Source organism: Anas platyrhynchos, chromosome 9 (genome assembly GCF_047663525.1).
Source record: "Anas platyrhynchos isolate ZD024472 breed Pekin duck chromosome 9, IASCAAS_PekinDuck_T2T, whole genome shotgun sequence".
In the NCBI taxonomy this organism is placed as follows: domain Eukaryota; kingdom Metazoa; phylum Chordata; class Aves; order Anseriformes; family Anatidae; genus Anas; species Anas platyrhynchos.
In genome coordinates this window covers 29217536-29236520 of record NC_092595.1, presented here as the reverse complement: position 1 = coordinate 29236520, position 18985 = coordinate 29217536, and the positions used below count along the sequence as shown (strand labels likewise).

Here is an 18985-nt window from a genome sequence, read left to right as displayed (position 1 = left end):
TTGTATTAAATTTACATTTTAAAATTTTATTTAATTTACTGGGTTTTATTATTTATTTAATTAAATCCACTTTCTTGACTGTGTTGTACAGTATGGCATTGTTTCATTATTATAAATGATAAGTATTTTATATTATTAATTAAACAATATTTCTATATTTTATACTCGTAAGGGGGTGTCGAGAGGCAGGAGACCTTTTCTCCATTAACACCAGCGACAGGACCCACGGGAACGGGGTTAAGCTGAGGCAGGGGAAATTTAGGCTTGACATAAGGAGGGGGTTCTTCACAGAGAGGGTGGTTGCACACTGGAACGGGCTCCCCAGGGAAGTGGTCACTGCACCGAGCCTGTCTGAATTTGAGAAGAGATTGGACCGTGCACTTAGTCACATGGTCTGAACTTTTGGGTAGACCTGTGCGGTGTCAAGAGTTGGACTTGATGATCCTTAAGGGTCCCTTCCAACTCAGGATATTCTATGCTTCTATGATTCTATGATACATTATAAATTATCAATATTCTCATTTCTTATTTTGTTTGGTTTTATTCCTTTTGTACCCTATTAAACTCTCTTTATCACAGTGCACTGGTTTGTTCTTATACTTTTTCTTACACTGTGGAGCCCAAAACTGCACTCAGTACTCAGTACATGGAATACCAAGAGAGACTGCCTGGCATTTTCTCTTCTCTGCAGAAGCTCTGTTGCTAACACTGTCCAGAAATCACCACTGTCACAGACAGTAGTAGCATTCCCTCCTCCCACAGTTGGTTCTTCCCCCCCAAGACTTAGACACCATCCAGAAAAATAAGAAGAATAATACTAATACAGTAAATAAAATAAAATAAAATAAAATAAAATAAAATAAAATAAAATAAAATAAAATAAAATAAAATAAAATAAAATAAAATAAAATAAAATAAAATAATAAAATAATAAAATTAATTAAAATAGTCAAGAGCCGTCAGGAAGGCAGTGGTGCAGACTGTGGAGGGCCTGGGTTCAAATCCTTCTTCTGTGAGGCTCTGAACCTATATCCCACCACAATCTCTCTGCTAATGTATGGCAGGGAAAGGAGGAAGAAAGAACATATCTCCTGCACTTTCCATTTATTGTTGACTGACAATTCTGTAGAGTTATAAAGCCTCAATCAGTGAGATACAGGGTTCTTCTCACACTGTCTCACTGTGCCCTAAGCGGAACAGCTCTCATTTAATAGATGCTTCACCACAAAATCATGAGTCATCTGCAGTTTTGAACTTTTCTGGGATCAAGTCCCTTCAGATGGTTGAGGAATCTGCTCCAGCACCTATGTAAACTGGTGCTCTACTAAGCTAGTGAGTGAACAAGAGAGAAATCCTCTGCTAGATGACTTGACAAATTGGGTCTGAAAATAGTGTTGAGGCAGAATAGTCCACGATTTTTGCCTTGGGTGCACAGAGGGATTGGGTGTTGTAGACTTCTTTTATTCTTCATTAAGATAAACATTTTCAAAAATGTGCTTGTTCAACCTTGCTCCCACTGTGTGCATGGGAGGGAGATAACTGAAAGTGGGGAGCGTTGCTTGGATCCTGCAAGTGGCTGAGGTCCAGTGGGGTTGGAGGCTTTCTTCCTCCTTTTGGAAATGCAAAGCAACCCTGCACCTCCCCTGCACTTGCAGAAGGATCATGACAGCCCAAAGCACAGCGGCTTTGTAATTGCTGCATACACTTCGATCGGATTTACGTGGCAAGGGTTTGGTAGCAGGGGCCTGCAGGGATGGCGTCTGTGAGAACAGTCCAGACAACAGCCAGCTCCAGATAGCTCCAAAAGGGCCCCGGCGCTTGCCAGAGCTGAGCCAATAAGCGATGTTGTTTGCACCTCTGGGAGAGCAGATGTAAGCAGGGGGAAATACTGCTGCACAACAGAAGCTGGAAGAGCAAGGAGTGAGAAGCAGCCCTGCAGCCCCCAAGGTGAGTGCAGCAGGAGGCAGGAGGTGCTCCAGGCTCACAGCAGCAGTTCCCCTGCGGGCTGTGCAGGGAGAGGCCCCTGGTGGAGCAGGCTGTCCCCCTGCACCCATGGGTCCCCCATGGAGCAGATCTCCACGCTGCTGCCCCCCTGTGGGTGGAGGAGCCCCCGGTGGAGCAGGTGGCTGTGGCCTGGAGGAGGCTGCGGCCTGTGGAGAGCCCCCGCAGGAGCAGGCCCCGGGCCGCAGCTGCAGCCCCCCCGTGGAGAGGAGCCCACGCAGGAGCAGGGGGGCTGGGGGGAGCTGCTGCCCATCCGTGGGGGACCCGTGCTGGAGCAGTTTGCTCCTGGGGGATGGATGGATGGATGGAGCCCGTGGGACGGAGCCGTGTGGGAGCAGTGCTTGAGGAGCTGCTGCCTGTGGGCAGCCCGTGTGGGATCAGCTGGGGAAGGACGGCATCCCATGGGAGGGACCCCACGGGGAGCAGGGGCAGGGAGGGACCCTGAGGGTCACTCTGCTGAGTCTGCTTTGCCCGTCACGATACTTGTTGAGCCATCGCCCTGTCCTTATCTCAGCCCTGGAGCCCTTTGCATCGTATTTTCTCCCCCTTTCCCTTTGAGGAGGGGGAGTGAGAGAGCGGCCGTGGTGGAACTCGGCTGCCCACCCGCTTCGAACCACCGCAGTTGCAAAGTCCTGGGAAAGATTTCTTTCAAGAAATTAAACAAGGTGTTTAACAAAGAAATGCAGAGTTTCCTTTTGAAGGCTTCCTGGAGAATTGGGCTTCTTTCCTATTCCCAGCTCAGAGGAAGGGAATTGTTGATTTCACCTTCTTTTTTCTGACATGGAAATCAAAGGTGAACTGCTCTACAAGGACGGGCAACGTCTCAGAATCAAGCTCTTTTGCTCTGTAGTCCTTTCTCAAGGAAAAGATTGATCACACACCTTCCACAGATGTAGGGGAGCAGAGAATAATTTGGGAAGTACTCTAATTCAAGTCAGTTTGGGCATAGTGGTACTTCCCTAGCTGTTTCTGAGACAGACGCATTAGTAACAGAGAGTGTTGTGCCGTCACTGGGAGGCGCCTGCGGTGATGACTTCAGAAACAGAACTGAATTGTGTCACCACAGCACTTTGGCAACAGCTGCCTCCGTGCACGTTTAGCTGGGAGGCACAGAGAAGGGTGCTGGATGCGATGAAACCACGTGAGGATTTGTGGATCTCCCCTTGAGGTGCACAGAGAGGGACCATGCCCTTCTGTAAGTGTTTTGATGCTTGGCTGAGGAAAAAAATGTGGTTTTGTTGTGAATGCTTCATTGTAGTATTCTGTAGTTTGTGTCAAGTCCTTACAGAAGCCTCAAGGTTGGTACTTTGCTCAATGATGGAGCTGCACAGAGTGAGAACAGACCCAATGTACGGGTGAGGGCCTCTGCACGTTCTCTTCTTCCTACAGACGATCAACAAATAAGGGGAGACAGAGAAGAGTGTGCTGTGGTCCTCCCATAGACCGCAAGTACTAAAGCATAAACAAGAGGCTTAAGAGTCCCCCTGTCACGTTAAAATTCAGGACAGCAATGGACTTCCTCACACGGGCTGGCCTGTCGACTAGTGTCTCAGGCTGTGGCGTATGAAGATGCACTCCATCTGCTTTCAGGGTAGCAATGGCAGTGGGCAAGCTTCCTGACCTTAACATTTGTCATTTCATTTCTCACCTGAGTTTTGGTGGTTCTCCACGGTTCATTCTTAGTCTAGAAAAAAAAAAAAAAGAAAAAGAAAAAGTGAATTTGGATCAAAATAAAAGGATAAAAGGATTTCCTTTCCATTAATTACATGTTCTTAACTTAACTAAAAAAAGTGAACTGCGATGAAAATAAAAGGATTTCCTTTCCATTCATTACATGTTCTTACCTTTGTAACAGATTTGGTTATTGACTTAGAAGGCAAATATCTGGCCAGACTGCAAGACTTGTGCTCGCAGCGTGGGACAGCTCTCGTAAAGGTGATTCAGGGCAGTTTCTGGAAAACAAGACATCAGATCTCCAAAACACTTTCTTTGTGCTAATGTAGGAAGGGTGAGTAAGTGTAAAGGTAAGAGCCCAGATACCGTAAGAAGCAGAAAGTGTGAAGGAAACTTCCTTCTGGCTGATACAGCTCCATATCTAGTTGTCAAGTATGAAGAGAGCAGTGCTAAGTTTCTTGGGGAGAGGTAAAAAAGAAGAGACTGGGAGATTGTAAAAGGAAAAAGTAGGATTCCCTATTTCAGGAAATCCTAGGAACTGGAAATAGAGATTGGAAGAGTGCTTTAAGCCAAGACAGACATGTTTTAAAACTAAAACGTAGGAGTTGAATGAACCAAGAAATGAATCCCTTCTGATTATGCAGTTGTGTCCAGTGTTATCTTGGGAAATATGGTTTCCACATAAAACGTATCTGGGGCTTGAAGTTCTCCTAAGGCCCTTCTCTGTGTATTCCCTACTGTTTGGTAAGCGCTGAGGTCACACTGCAGACAGCAGCACGTCCTCTCCCCACTACTTAGCTGTCTGTTCTCACAACACGTCTAGGAACAGAATGGCTTGGACACAACTGCGCCTAGGACCGAGTTCATTCAAGCTGCTGGACGAGGTAAAAGCTCTGGACAAGCGAAGGGGAGGGAGGGATGGGTGGACATACAATATGATCACTTTAATCTCATTTCTCTAAGAATCCTGGCTGAGAAAACAAAACAAAACAGAATCAAAAAGAACAGAACAGAACAAATGAAGCAAGCAGCTAGCTTGCTGGAGACATTGTCTGGGAAGCAGTGAAAACACTTGCAAACAAAAACACGTCAAACGACTAACTCTTTGAGCTTAATTCTAATCCAACAGCATAACCTCAAAGTCCTGTTTCTGTTCGTAACAGGCTGGTCCAGTAACATGTCCCATTGGATGACTTTGCAGCATAGATGTCAGGAATGCAGCTTGGGATCCCCTCCTTCTACTCAGAGTTCACTTTGAAGGGATGAGCAAGTAATTCTTCCTGGGTTGACGGAAATCTAAAGTCTGTTTTCTAACACTCTTGCAGACGCTTCTCTGTCCATCGGCCTGTCCTGCCAACTCTGGTGTGAGTGTGAAGTTGTGGCAAGAGGGATTTCCCATTCCTATTTGACCTGATGGACACCAGCTTTCCTCGGAAATGGCTGATGTTGCTGAGGAGGCAGCAGTATCAAAGCCCTTGCTGATGAAGGTACAACCAGCTGGGGAGGCTTTGGCATTTCTGCACAACGCTGCTCCCTGACTGTCACTCCAGACTCAGATTCGGAAAGAAGCAAAGCAAGCTAGAGGAAAACTGGATGTCCTGGTAATTTTCTTTTCCTTTTATTTCTTCATTCTTCACTTGTAAGAAAATCTAAATCTTAACCCTTTGTTTGAAAACACGGCTTTACGGAAATGCTTATGGGTGTGCTCCTTCACCTTGTGTGGAACCTGCTTCACCTTGCTTCAGCTATAGGACACCTATGCTCCAATTTATGCTTCCCATGATAAAGCAGTGTTCTTTCAGTATTCTTTTCTGTGATGCTTGCAGGCGAGGTTGAAAAGAGTTGTCAGTAGGATTCTTCGTTTCCTTTGCAGTATCCAAAGCTCCATATTACCGTGGATCTTCTCCTCTGATCTGGAAAGCTTCACAGGCCAAAAGAGAATTGAGATGACGAAGGAAATAGAGAATGCTGACCAATATTGCCAAGTACCACCCGTAAGTTTTGTGAAAGAATCCGGTGCATTTCTGTAGTGGTAGAAAGTTCATAAAATCATCGTCGTGCACTTGAAGGCAAGCAATGCTGTAAAAATGAAGAATGCAAGGCCCTGCTTAAGGACAATCTTCAGGCTGCTTCTAGATCAACAGCTTATTTGCTTCTTCCACAACCTCATCTCCGCTTGCTTAGAAGTTGTGAAGGTCGGAAGCACACTCCGTCTTTTTCATCCCCTCTGTGTATCTTTTCCCTGACAGCAACTTCTGTCTTGGCTCTTCACATCCAGCCAGAGCAGTTGCTTTGCCTCCGCAACCTGCAGGCTGACCTCTCGTGTGTACCTGTGCTGGACTGAGGGTAATGCTTGTAACGCACACAGATGCTGCATTCACTGTGACTTTTAGAAAAGAGAGCAAGAAGCTAACCTGCACAGCAGACTCTTAGGTTTCTGTCTCTCTCTCTCTCTCTCTATCTGCATATATATTTCAGTACTTATTTACTTCTTTAAAGATACCTTAAATAGAATAGATACTTTAAGAAAGCTTACTTGTTCTTCCCCTTTCCTTGTTTTTAACGTTTGCTTTTCTAACCAATCCTTAATGTTACAACATGGGATTGATGCAGTACTCAGTCCTTAGAAGTTCTCAAAGCACATCAGTGATTTCTCTATTTCTCAACCTTTCCATCTTCATTGAGATCTCTCATCTGAATTTAGGTAGGAGGTGAAGAAGAACACTGCAACCAGCTGAAGCCATATCAGACACATGCTTCTGCTAGGAAGTCATTCCGAGTGATTCCACGGTGTACTTTAGACAGGTTTGCTCTGGTCCTCTGGACTCAGCATCCCCAAGGGATATTTCAAAGCTCTCGGAAGGACCCGTCATTATCTCTGACACTGCAGCCTCCAGTAGGAAGGGGTAGATATTCCTTGCCCTTGTGCAAAGGAACTACTCAGTTAGCTGTTTCTAACCCAAATCTCGTTGTTGTCTTCTATTGACAGACACCACCCGGCTAGCCAAGCTAAACCACTGAAAATGGAAGGAGTGGGACATCTTCCAAAGCCTGCTGCTGCTTCTAAGCAGAAGTGCGCTGTAGGTGGGGACACAGCAAGAGGAAACGTCCAGGCCACGGTGGAACTGCAAGGCACCTGTCTGAGCCACACAACGAAGTCAGCGATTCCCAGTTGGAGACTGTTGCTCGACCAGTGACACAGCAGCTGGAGCGCTTCTGGTTGCTGCTGATGGGTTCCCGTGAATCAGCCAGGGATAGGAGCTATGAGAACGACTGAAGCGATTTGAAGTTACCTGAAAGAAAGAAGAGAGGAGAGAAGAAGACAAGAGGGGAGGGAAGGGGAGGGAATAAAAGGAAGGGAGGGCAGGGGAGGGTAGGATAGGATAGGATAGGATAGGATAGGATAGGATAGGATAGGATAGGATAGGATAGGATAGGATAGGATAGGAAAGGGTAGGGTAGGGTAGGGTAGGGTAGGGTAGGGTAGGGTAGGGTAGGGTAGGGTAGGGTAGGGTAGGGTAGGGTAGGGTAGGGTAGGGTAGGGTAGGGTAGGGTAGGGTAGGGTAGGGTAGGGTAGCGTGTTAGAGGGGAGGGGAGCATAGGAGAGTATAGGGTAGGATACGGGAGGGGAGTGTAGGAGAGTGTAGGGGAGGGGGGCATAGGGTAATGTAGGGTAGTGTAGCGAACGGGAGTTTAGGGTAGTATAGGGGAGGGGAGTGTAGGAGTGTGTAGGGTAGTATAGGGGAGGGGAGTGTAGCAGAGTATAGGGAAAGGGAGCATAGGGGAGGGGATGGTAGGGGAGGGGAGGAGACGGGAGGGGAGGGGAGGGGAGGGGATCGGGGGGAGGGGAGGGGAGGCAAAAGTGGGGAGAGGAGGCAAAAAGGGGAGAGGAGGGGAGGGGTGGGGAGGAGACGGGAGGGGAGGGGAGGGGAGGGGAGGGGAGGGGAGGGGAGGGGAGGGGAGGGGAGGGGAGGGGAGTGCTACCATAAATAAAATTGCCAAATACATGACATTTTGGATCTGGAGCCAAATCTTTGTGTACATGTCCTCTCCCCGTAGCCCCACGTGCTGACCACCCACCCGAATCTATCATACTGTTGGTCAGAAAGAACAGGGAGCATAGGGGAGGGCAGGGGAGTGGAGGGAAGGGAAAAGAGGGGATGGGAGGGGTGGGGAGCGCTACCATCAATAAAATTGCCAAATACAATGAAGGAGCAGCAGAGCCTGCAACCTCCATTCCCCAACATCCTCCAACCACCCCCTCACTTCTCCGTGGGAAATAGGTAGAAGAATCAAGACTGAGGTTTAGCCTGGGATGGAGGTAGTGTGGCGAGGTGGTTTTCTGTTTGGTTGGTTGGTTGGTTGGTTGGTTGGTTTTAAAGTTTTTAAATTCTCACTGTCTAATTTAGGATAAGAGAGAGAAAGTTGTGTTTACTATTGCCCTGGAGTTTCTGTTGGTCTGGCCACGGAAATGGAGTACTCAAAATCCTCAGGACACTCAGTTTATACCAGATTTGTCCTAAAACTGCAGTATTTCTAGGCCCTTGGGATTCTTATCAATTAAAACATACTTTTTCACGCACAGAAGATGCAAAAAAGTGCGTCTACTGCAGTATGCAGACAGAGCCAGTCCTGTCTCTTGATTCCTTCTGCCTCCTGCCTGAAGAGCAGCAGACAATCGAGTTCTTGTCTTCAGTAGCTACGGCCTTAACCAACTGTGCAGTCTGTCCATTCATACACAGAGGAGGAAAAATAGCGTGGAATAACTCCTCTCCTTTGTGCTAACAGAGGAGGGTACAGCTTCCTCACTCCAACCCCACCGAGGCAAACCAGTCAGCAGTGCACGCCAGAGCCTCTGTCTCTTCCCCGTCTCATGATGTGCAGCTGGATCACTCTCCCTTCTATCCCCAGGATCGCTTTCAGCACAGTCACAGAAGGGTCAGACTCACAGCTTTAGGACCCATCAGAAGAGGCTTTCCCTCTTCTGCCACCACACCCCCTATACACATGCAATTTCACACATGCAAAGAGACACCATGGATTGGGGAGTTGCACAGAGAGGAGACCACACCCGTTTGCCTGCCTGCAGTTTGACACCAGTAGGGAGGTAATTCCGGTCAGGAGTTTCCATAGAGATGACAGAATATGGCCCTAGGGTCCTGCTGCTTCTTTCAGCCCTAATTCTTCAAATCCATAGGAACGGAAGAAACCTTCCCAGCCAAGTGCTGCATATCTTGAAGGTTGGAGAACCCACAGCCTTCTGCTTCATTTCATTTTAAAGATCAATCCCAATGTCACTCCCATAGAAGTAGTGGAAGCCATCTGGCTGGCTTGGCTTTCTCTCCAAAGAAGACCAAATGAGAGTTGGTCACGGGTGAGGATGAGCCCTGACAGTTCCTGCATTTTGGTTCTCCTGCAGCCCGCAAAGCTCTCACTGCCTTGCCTGAATTTTAACCCCTTTGGAACCAAATCTACAGATTATCTCTGTAAATCCAAAACAGCACTTATTCACCATGTGAACAACAAATGCCTGGGATGGTTAACAGCACTTAGGTGCAAAAAAGAGCCCCCGCAGGAGCAGGCCCCAGGCCGCAGCTGCAGCCATGGAGAGGAGCCCACGGGGAGCAGGGGCAGAGAGGGACCTTGGAGGAGGGAACTGTATCCTCTTTTTTCATCGGTGCTGAGATTGAGGATCAGGATTTCGTGGTAGGAATTTGTTTAGATGAACCAATTTACCTCCATATGGGTTTTGTATGTTTGTTTCACCTTGTCTTGCAGGACCATCTTGGCTGGGTCTGCAGTGTTGTGCAAAAGTGAAGTTTTTCACAATAAAGAGCAGCTTTTTTTTCGGGGAAAAGGCTGAGGTGGCCTTCATCAGAGTCTTGTGACCTGAAAATGCAGAAAATGGGTGCATGGCTGGATGGGTGGGTAGGAGTTGGGAATTCAGCCTTGGGATCAGAACTGGGACGTTGTTGGGATAGGAAATGATCAGTGGGATGGGAAGTGATGATGGGGATAGGAACTCATTGGGATGGGAAAAATGGGTTTTATTTTTATTGCATTAAATCCACTTTATTGACTGTGTTGTACAGTATGGCGTTGTTTTATTACTATAAAATTATGATGATTATTATTTAATCTTATTAATTAAACAATTTTTATACGTTATTATATTATAAATTATAAATATTAATATTGATTATATTGTTTTTATTCCTTTTCTACCCTATTAAACTCTCTTTATCCCAGTGCACTGGTTTGGACTTTAGTTTTCCTTCCGAGTCGTTGTGGATTCACTCCGGATGGGGCGACATTAGCGAACGCCTGTGTGCTTCAGATCCAAGGTCACCTTTGCCCTCAACTCAAGATACATGTTTGCATCTGTTGTCGTGAAACAATGTTAACAACAGCAACAAAAAAGTTCCCTACTTGCTAGCAGCATCCCTACGTTTGCTGGGGTCTGCTCTGTGCATTTTGAAGACCGTTCCATGCTATTCAGCCCCTTCAGGAGGAAATGGATGGTTCTAGGAAAATGCGTCTTGACCTGATGCAAAGCTGTGACTCAGCACCCTGCAGCCCCCGCAACCCCTGGCATTTTACCTGCAGCCCCTCCAACAACTCTGATGTTCCCTGCATCGACTTCAACCACTGCGCTGGGACCTGAGGCCCCTCAAACCCGTGTCACTCGCCCTGCAGCCCCTCCAGCCCCTGGCATGTTCCCTGCAGCACCTCGAGCCCCTGGCATGTTCCCTGCAGCCACTCCAAGCCTGGCACAGGCCCTACAGCTGGCTGCGGGGACTATCCAGAAATCTGCTCCAGAAATACAGTGATGGCAAGGAGCCCTCCACTTCATTCTTCCTTTTTTTTCTAGCTGGAAGCATTCAGAGTTGTCAACGGAATTGGTTTGGAGGAGTAGGAAAGACAGAATTGCTGGGTTTCTGCTTTCTCCCAGAAACTATCAGACCACAACATGACAGTTGTCTTTCTTTTACGTAATTTTACACCTGGATCTTTCTCACTTTTATGAGTGTGGGGTATTCCTTCTTTCTCCCTTTACCTTCCTCCCTTCCTCCCTCCCTCCCTTCCTTCCTTCCTTCCTTCCTTCCTTCCTTCCTTCCCTCCTTTCGTTCTGTCTGTCTGTCTCTCTTTCTCTCTTTCTGTCCAGCACTGATTTTATGGCTACGTGTGCATATCCACAGTGTAGAGTTTTCTCCGTTCCGTTTCTTCCCTGAGTCTTGCCCCTCTTCCCTGCAACTGAACAGCATTGCCTTGATCAAGGAAGTGGCAACATGCGGCTTACACAGTAACCTGCTGAAATTACAGCTATAACCATGGAGCACAGCTGCCGATCAACACAAGACCACCAATCGCTCACATTTCTAAACTGCTCGTCACAATTCTTCCGTATGTAGGCTGTGATGCTGCTCATTTCTTAAGCACCCATCCATTTCTTCTCTTCCCAGACCCTCAAGGTGTCCTGGTCAAACCACCTCCCTTCCTCTTGCCCCATCTGGCTCTCCCACCTTCCTTTTCCCTCAAGGCTCAACTTTTTTTTTTTTTTTTTCAGCATAGGAGCTCCATAGAAGCTGCTGCTGCCCACCTCCGAGTTGACTAGGGCTGAACTACTGAAAAAGAAAAGAAAAGCTATAAATAAGAGTGAGAGATATTCAGTATTTCTCTATGTTGTCATTTATTGGTGAAGATGAAAGTCTGCAGTTCATGTTCATTACACTAGCATGACAACATGACCACAAGGGGGACTGTCTGGTAGTGAAAAGGAACTTCTGCATGGATTAAAAATCTTTGCCTTTCTTTATTCTGAACTGTTTTTCTTATGGCTGCTAGAGAGAGAGATTCTCTGCCTTAGAAATAAAACTGCCCAGGCTGTTCTGATAAACCTGTAGGGTTAAGGCACTTCTACCAAAACAGATTTCAAAAGGCAAGAAGTCAAAAAGCAACAATTCAGTAATCTGTGTACGCTTCTATATTAAGTTTTAAGATCACCTGGTTTATATTTAGTTCACACAAATTAACCAAACATAGCAGCATACAACCTAAGAAAAGCTTAAGAAATTTATTAGATGCACAGATAAAGTGCTGTAACAGAGAAACTTGTGTAAATCTATTCTAAAATAAATAAGGTACAGTTAAACCACCTTTGACTCGTTTTAACTCGGAAAGAAATAACCTAAGTTTTAATCATTTGAATTTTAAGGTCAAGGTGAAATATACCATAACTATAACAGTGGTTGTGATCTGTATCAACTATTTGAGGCTCCTGTTCCTCTTGAGGTCTCCCAGAAACAGGAAGGCTATTGCAAAATGTGTCCATTAGACATAGTTCCTTTTACAGAAACATTTTTGTAATAAAGTCTGGTTGCTCAAATACATGTTAAAATATTTAACAAGGAAACAATTTTCTCCTGATCCAGTCGATCTTTTAAACAAGACGATGTATTTTTCCTATGACGCAGCCCACAGGAGGGAACAGAAGTAAACATCCTCCTGAACTGAAGACTGTTTTGCTTGAAGAACTAAACTATTGCATTATTATATGAGAGCAAGAAATATCCATTTGGGTTATCCCTTTCTCCAAACATGGTGCCCAGTGATACATGTATTTTTGCCTTAATCTCAAAGGCCCGTTTGTCTCCAGGTAAGGTACGTTAAAAAGAGATTCCCTTTAAGCATCTTATCACAAGAGCTCTTACTGCCTTTCCATCCGGGGAAGCTTGTGTGTTAAACTGCCCTTGGAGTTTTGGATGCTACTAGATTTCTGTGCTCTGTTATCCATAATTTCAGGCACTTCGGGGCTAACATGGCTGTTTAAGTCAATGCAATAATATTACCAATATATTCAACACTCAGAAGAGTCACCACAGTTTCCTTCACACACTCAGGATTTCAAATTCTTCTTCCAATTCAAATAGCTTGTCAGTAGATTCAATGAGTTCTGTAAAAAAAGATAAAGAAAAAAATGCTTCTAAAGACATGCCTGATTTTGTTCACTTAAAAAAAAAAACTTTGAAAGACGCATTCCAGAAAAGTACTTTGTAAGAGTGAAAAAAAAAATCTGTGCTAGCAATTGTATGGCTTGTTTGGATACATGCCTGCTATATATTGCTTGACACTCACAAAGGATAGTTATTCTACCTGTGATTATTCTTTTATTTGCTAACGAGGAACATAACATTGCACAATTAGGCTTTTAATCGGTGCCTTACCTGCTCCTGTGGTTGTCACTTCTGGTTTTGTCGGAGGTATGAAAGGAGGCCAGTGTGGCGGGTGCTTCTGGACCAGCTCAAACGTCCGTAGACTCTGCTGCTTTAGAATCTCCTGAGGACAGAATGCTTTCATTTTAAAAGCTGGCTCGGGAGACGCTTCAAACACAAAACGTGTCTGCTTAATTGAAAGTGTTTTTTAATTACGCATGTCCATCAGGAAAATAAAGTCTTTATACAGACATACTGTGAAATCCAAGCACCATGGTCTCTGTAATACATCCCTAGTTAAAACACATCTGGAAGACAGATCTCTTGAACTGTACTACAAATTATCAGTCTTATCATCTTTTGATATCAGCTTTGATATCTGCAAACCTGTAATTTTGTTTACATGTAGCAAGCACACTAGGAATGTACAATATTTTCTGCTTTTTAAAAGAAAGTTGCTTGCATAGAACTCTCCTCAAGTTTTCTGTTGATCAATAGCACAAAAGACAGATCTATCAGCTCCTCCAAAGGGGGAAAAAAAAAAAAAAAAACGCATCAGATTTTGAAGGACAGGTTTTGGTCAGGAAAAAAGGTGTTCCTGAAGCCAAACGCTATTCCTCTTCAAAGAGAAGTTACCTTCTGTCCTGTATTTCAGTTATTTACAAACTGTTTTCCTTAGATGATTTTTTTTTTTTTAAATAAATGCCCTTAGAGGTTGATGGTACTTTACATTCAGACGTCTGGTGCTTAGCTTAACAGCTGCATGCAGAAACATCCTCAAGTCTGTTTCCTGTGGCAGCCAGCACCTTCTGTTCTCCCTAGATCAGCAGGAGCTAGAGGCCTGCAGCACTTACAGAATCAGATCTTTAAGATAGCAGGGACTAACAGTCATAATTAGAACACGCAATCTATTATGTCAAACAATAAAAAAGGATCAGGAAGCAAATCATTGATACATCACTACAATATGGCAGTTAAACCTTAGTCATTTAGTGAGAATTAGAAGTTAAAAGCAAGTGTCACCCAGTAACACCTTCAAGTGTGGATGTTTACACCCATTTTCCAACTGGCAGGGTTTGTGGCTGGTAAAGTGCTGAACAATTTCCAATTAGCAATTCAGTAGTATTGCCTTACCCTGATACTTTAATGCATTCTTCTCCATGGCTCATACAATTTGTATACAAAGGAAAATGCAAAGGAAAATTTTACAAAAAACAAACAATAAAAACCAGACTTTATAAAGAACAAATCGAGATGCTAAGTTCCCACTCTTACCTTTTGTACAAGACTACACCGGTTATCAAAATCACATTCTTCTTTGCAAAAGAAGCCCTTAGGGGAAAAAACAAACACACAGAGTTTTACCTTTGCAGATGGTAGGTATGTGGTACCAGCAGGTAAGGCGGTTTGACCTCTGATACAGTAATGCCCTGTACGATCAGTAGATATAAGACTCCAAATATGTGGCAGCTCTAGGGAGAGAACCCACGGGGAGAACAAGGCCCTGCAAACCCCTAACGAAATAGTCAAGCAAAAAATAGCAGCAGCTCCTGTGTGCTCCTCCATGGAGCGCCACCCAGTTCCTACAGTCCAGGTATCAGCAGAAGCTGAAAACTTGTAGATGATGGACCACCTAAGGAACATTTCCATTCTGGTATCTATACTGAAAATATTTGCTCTTCATTATGATTTTGTCTGTCTCGTTGCATCATGCCACATTTTGCACAGTTACGTAGTTAAGTATTAAAACAAAACAAAACAAAACAAAAAAACTTTCTAAAAAGCAGCAGTATTAAAAAACAGGTATGTGAATGAATGACAGATACCGGTATCTTTACAGATTGTTTAAAGCTTTAGAAACACATCCCACTGGTGACAACTGCCAATCACCCAATCACAGGATACTGGCATGGGATCAGATCCAATTTTTTCAAATACCACAGTACCCCCATGACATTTTGGCTGAATTACAAATAATACATTTGTATTTGTAATTTGGGGTGAAATACAATAATTCCACTTAAACAGTTTCAACTTATGATATAAAGTAAGTTTAAGTAACTTGTCTAGAGGTGACCAAACCTAAAGTAGTGATAGAATAAAACCCGTAAACCTGTTTCAGTTCCTTGCTCTGACCATTATAATGCCTCTTGAAAGAAGTAAAAGCTGCTCAGTAAAGAAAACAAAGCGAGCTCCCTACAGTACAGACAGCTCCCCACTTGCCCTAAGATTCTCCATGTAGTTATGTACAAACTACTATGTGTTGATCACAGAAGACAGCTTTGTGATCTTGGTTCTGTTCAAGGAGATGCATTGCTGCCCTTACCAATGTAGAGAGACATTACTTTGAGATAAAGTACATGCATTCAAGATTTCCTGACACTTACTAAAGCTACTGAAGGGTCCAAATTCATGATCTTCATTCTATGTGGGGCTTCCTGGCAGTGGAAACTCTCATCGTCAACCGTGCCATTTTCTTCTGAATCTACAAAGCTTTGAGTGGTGTGAGGGTCCAGATAGATCAGCTCATTGCCTGGATGGGTAAAAGCCGTATGTTAAAAATAAGCAAGTGACATTAATAAGCACTTGGTCCAGAACTGTAAAATAGAAATTAGATTGCCATTGCAGTCAGTATAATCTAGACTTTCCACCTAGGGATTCTTTAAGAGAATCGGAAGGTTTAGACACAGCGTTTCCCACAGGGTATTTAGTATAACTTCCTATTGTCATCTATTACTGTAATTTTTTGGTTGGTTATGTTCTATCTTTGTCACATACTTTTATTTTTCCATGTGAGATCCAGTACTTTTTTTTTTTTTTTTTTTTAATCTCAAATGTTGTAAACACTAACATTTGACAGATTAAAAGGTACAGGATGTTCACAGATGCAATCTGTAATCCCATTAGGCATTCATTCAGAAATTGGAACAAAAAAGCCTAACTAAAACAGGTTAGGTTTTACAAAAGGACAAAATAGGGTTGCAAAATTTTGGCCCGAAGTGGGGTGAAATCTGAAGGAATGCATTTTAAATTAATTAGAGCAATACTTAATAACAGAAGGTATGCAAAAGGTGAAAAAGATACTGCTATCAGAAACAGTTTTGAAATACAAGAAAATAAAAGTGACATTTGACCAATACACTTGTCAAATGCTATCAGCTATTCTCAGTATGTTGCTCTTGTTGATGTCATCACTTATTTTTACACCTAGCTTTGCTGTTAACTTTCTGCTCCTGTTAAGGATCATCTCATACTGTTTCTAAACTCTTTTAGATATGCTTCTTCATTTATTTTATTCTATTCTCATCTTTCTTTACTTCTAGAGGTTCACGCTTAGACCCCTTACTATTTCCCCTTCAAAAAATGTTCTCTTTTGATCATCTGCACATTTGGAATAAGTTTCTTTTTTCCTTACCTAAAAATCCTATGAAATAATAGGCATTCTTTGGTTTCCCTCCTAATGCTCCCAAAGACTGTGGCATCTTAAAGCATTCCTAGGAGTTCAAAAGGAATAAAGGAAATTGTAATTCATTTCTTTACTGACATCACAGATACCCAAACTTATTTGACAGTAACGAGCAATGAATTGAAAGAAAACCTTACTTTAAATGCATCAATATATACGGGATTTATGTGATTTATCCCTAGTCGTAGAGGTATAATAAGCAAGAGGGCTTTCCAGCCTGTGCAGAGTCCTCCTGCCTTCTTGCTTCGGCCAAGAGCACTTCTGTGCAAATGTGCACTGCTGTGGGACGCGCTGCTGCTCTGAGGAGGGGACCAGCACATTTTTTCTGCGGGAATAAAACTAGAAATCAGTCAACGCACAGAGGAACACAAAGCAGATCTTCCTCTCAGTAGTGAATTAAGCTAGTTTGCCAGGGATCTTTATAGGGCACCCAAGACAAAACGAGCCGGGCATGGCAATTACAGCTATTTAGTAGAAGTAATTCTAGCAGACAGTATGTGCTGGCACGTCCAAGTGAGACGTTAGATAAATGATTGGGGGATGACAATTTAAGACTGCAGTGACATGTCCTATTAATGTTATTAATAGTGTCAAGCTTTGCCTATAAAACGCCAGAGAAATGAAATGGCAGCAATGATGACAGTAGAAATTCTTCAAGGAGCTCTTCACATCCAGTGATGTGAGCACGAAGTTGGCATCAGGGATCAAAAAAACACAACTGAGTTTGTATGTCCTTCTTCCCTCTTCTTACCCTTGCAAGACAAAGCCATGGCCCCCCAAGTATTTGTTCATGTTTAGATACATGCTGGCAAATGGAGTCAAATCAGAAACTGTTACCAGAAATCTGATGAGGTGTCACTTACTGATGTCTTCAATGGCCACCGTATTGTCCATAGATACATAAACTGCTAATGAATTCCATTCATCAAATAAAGCAAGCTTCCTAGAAAACATTAAGGTACTAATTAATATAAACTAGTTGGATCAAAAGGGTAGCTTTACACTCAGAACCATTTATTTATTTTTTTTTTTCTTAAGAAAAAACATCCTTTCTGCATTTTTTAAAGTCTCCATGTAAGAAAAAGAAAACTTTAAACATTAAATGTTTAATATCTTTAGAAAAATAGGTACTGAGTGGTACCAGGAAAAACATATGCGCTGCACCATGTGCAAACTGTTTTGTCTTACTGCTAAATGCAGTGACAGTAACAGTTCAACTACATCAAGTTTATTACTTTTTATTGCACTCGACAGTCTCTGCACTGGGTTCTTGCCCAATTGTGTCTTTTCTCATCTGGAAAAGAAAAAAATTCCTATGCCAGTTTTGCAGATTACTTTTTGCTTAAGAAATTCCACTGAATTCAGTGGAATTACTTCTGCCTGAGCCTGCGTGCACAGCAGAAATGGGGCGTTAAAAGCTAAATCAGCTAAGGGTTTGGGGCACCAAAACTTCAGTGGGAGACAGCAGCACACAGTTTTATGTCCACTTCTGCAAAATCCAAACCTTTGGGGAAGGGAGCTACACTCTTAAGCTGCACTGGCAGAATTAGCTGTTTCAAATAAGCCAGAAAGAAATGGGGGTGAGCGTTTCACCATGAAAAACTTGGCCATGAAAGATCTGGAGTCCAGGGCATGCTTCAGCTCCCCTCCCTCTTCAGATCATGTGCCTGTTCCAGGGTGTCAAAGACTTGCTGCTGAGCTCGCAGGACCTGTAGCCTAGCCCCTGCCTGAGGTAAGACACCTCCACGTACCCCTGGAGAACTGAGCAGCCTCAGTTCCTTTCAGTGTGGCTCCCAGACTATGAGGAGCTGCCCATCTTTATCCAGTAGCCTTGCTGGCAGAACTGCTGCTCAGAAAGGGAGGAATTGCAGCTCAGTTCCCTCCTCAGCCGAGATGGCTTCTCTCTGATGTTTCACACCACCACTCCGACCTACACGGTGGCACTCTCGACCTGCCAGAGCTGTGCCACTGTGCAGAAAGGAATATACATCTGTGGTGTGACTGGTGAGGGCATGCAGACGGCATAGCAGGAGACTTTCCTGCAGTTTCTTCTCCTCAGGCTCTTCCTTTATTAAAATTTAGAGGTCACCCATTCCCAACTCAGTACCTGCACACCGAGCTGTGGCATGACATTCCATGCTGCACTTGTAAATAGATGGCAAGTACATTCCTGACTGTGGGACAGGGGGAGATGCAGCCTTCAAAACTCTGCCTGGGCCTTCTCTTGGCTGCCCCAGGGGAGTACGTTCTGAATGAGACTGGTATGATCTCACTTACTTTAGTACTTGAGCAACTGTATTTGGTCCAAACCATTCTCCAATTGACTTCCCCTCTCCAACACCCACCTGTGCTGTTTTCATAGTGAAAAAAAGACACACGTACACAAAATCAAAGAAAAATGAGACCATAAAGAATGTGGGAACAATATACAGTAAATACCGTGACTGTCAAACATTCTAGAGTAACTGCAATCTGTATTTAGCAATAACAATTATTTTCTCAATCTATGCTCTTTTCAAAACTTAGGGAGTGCCAGTTTCTTTAATAAACAAAAGGCTTCTAAACTACAATGAGAATTACAAGTTAACAAATGTTAGTGCCCTTTATTACAAATTACAGCAATAAGCTACAA

At 43.8% G+C, this 18985-nt stretch overlaps 1 long non-coding RNA gene across 1 annotated transcript; it reads right to left on the bottom strand.

Annotated features, from left to right (window-relative positions):
- Nucleotides 1-17190: 17190 nt before the first annotated feature.
- Nucleotides 17191-18769, bottom strand: LOC140003216 (uncharacterized). Its single transcript, XR_011811473.1, has 2 exons — nucleotides 18631-18769; nucleotides 17191-17296 (listed from the first exon to the last, which is right to left on the bottom strand). It is a non-coding gene; the product is annotated as an uncharacterized lncRNA (long non-coding RNA).
- Between the last annotated feature and the right edge of the window lie 216 nt (nucleotides 18770-18985).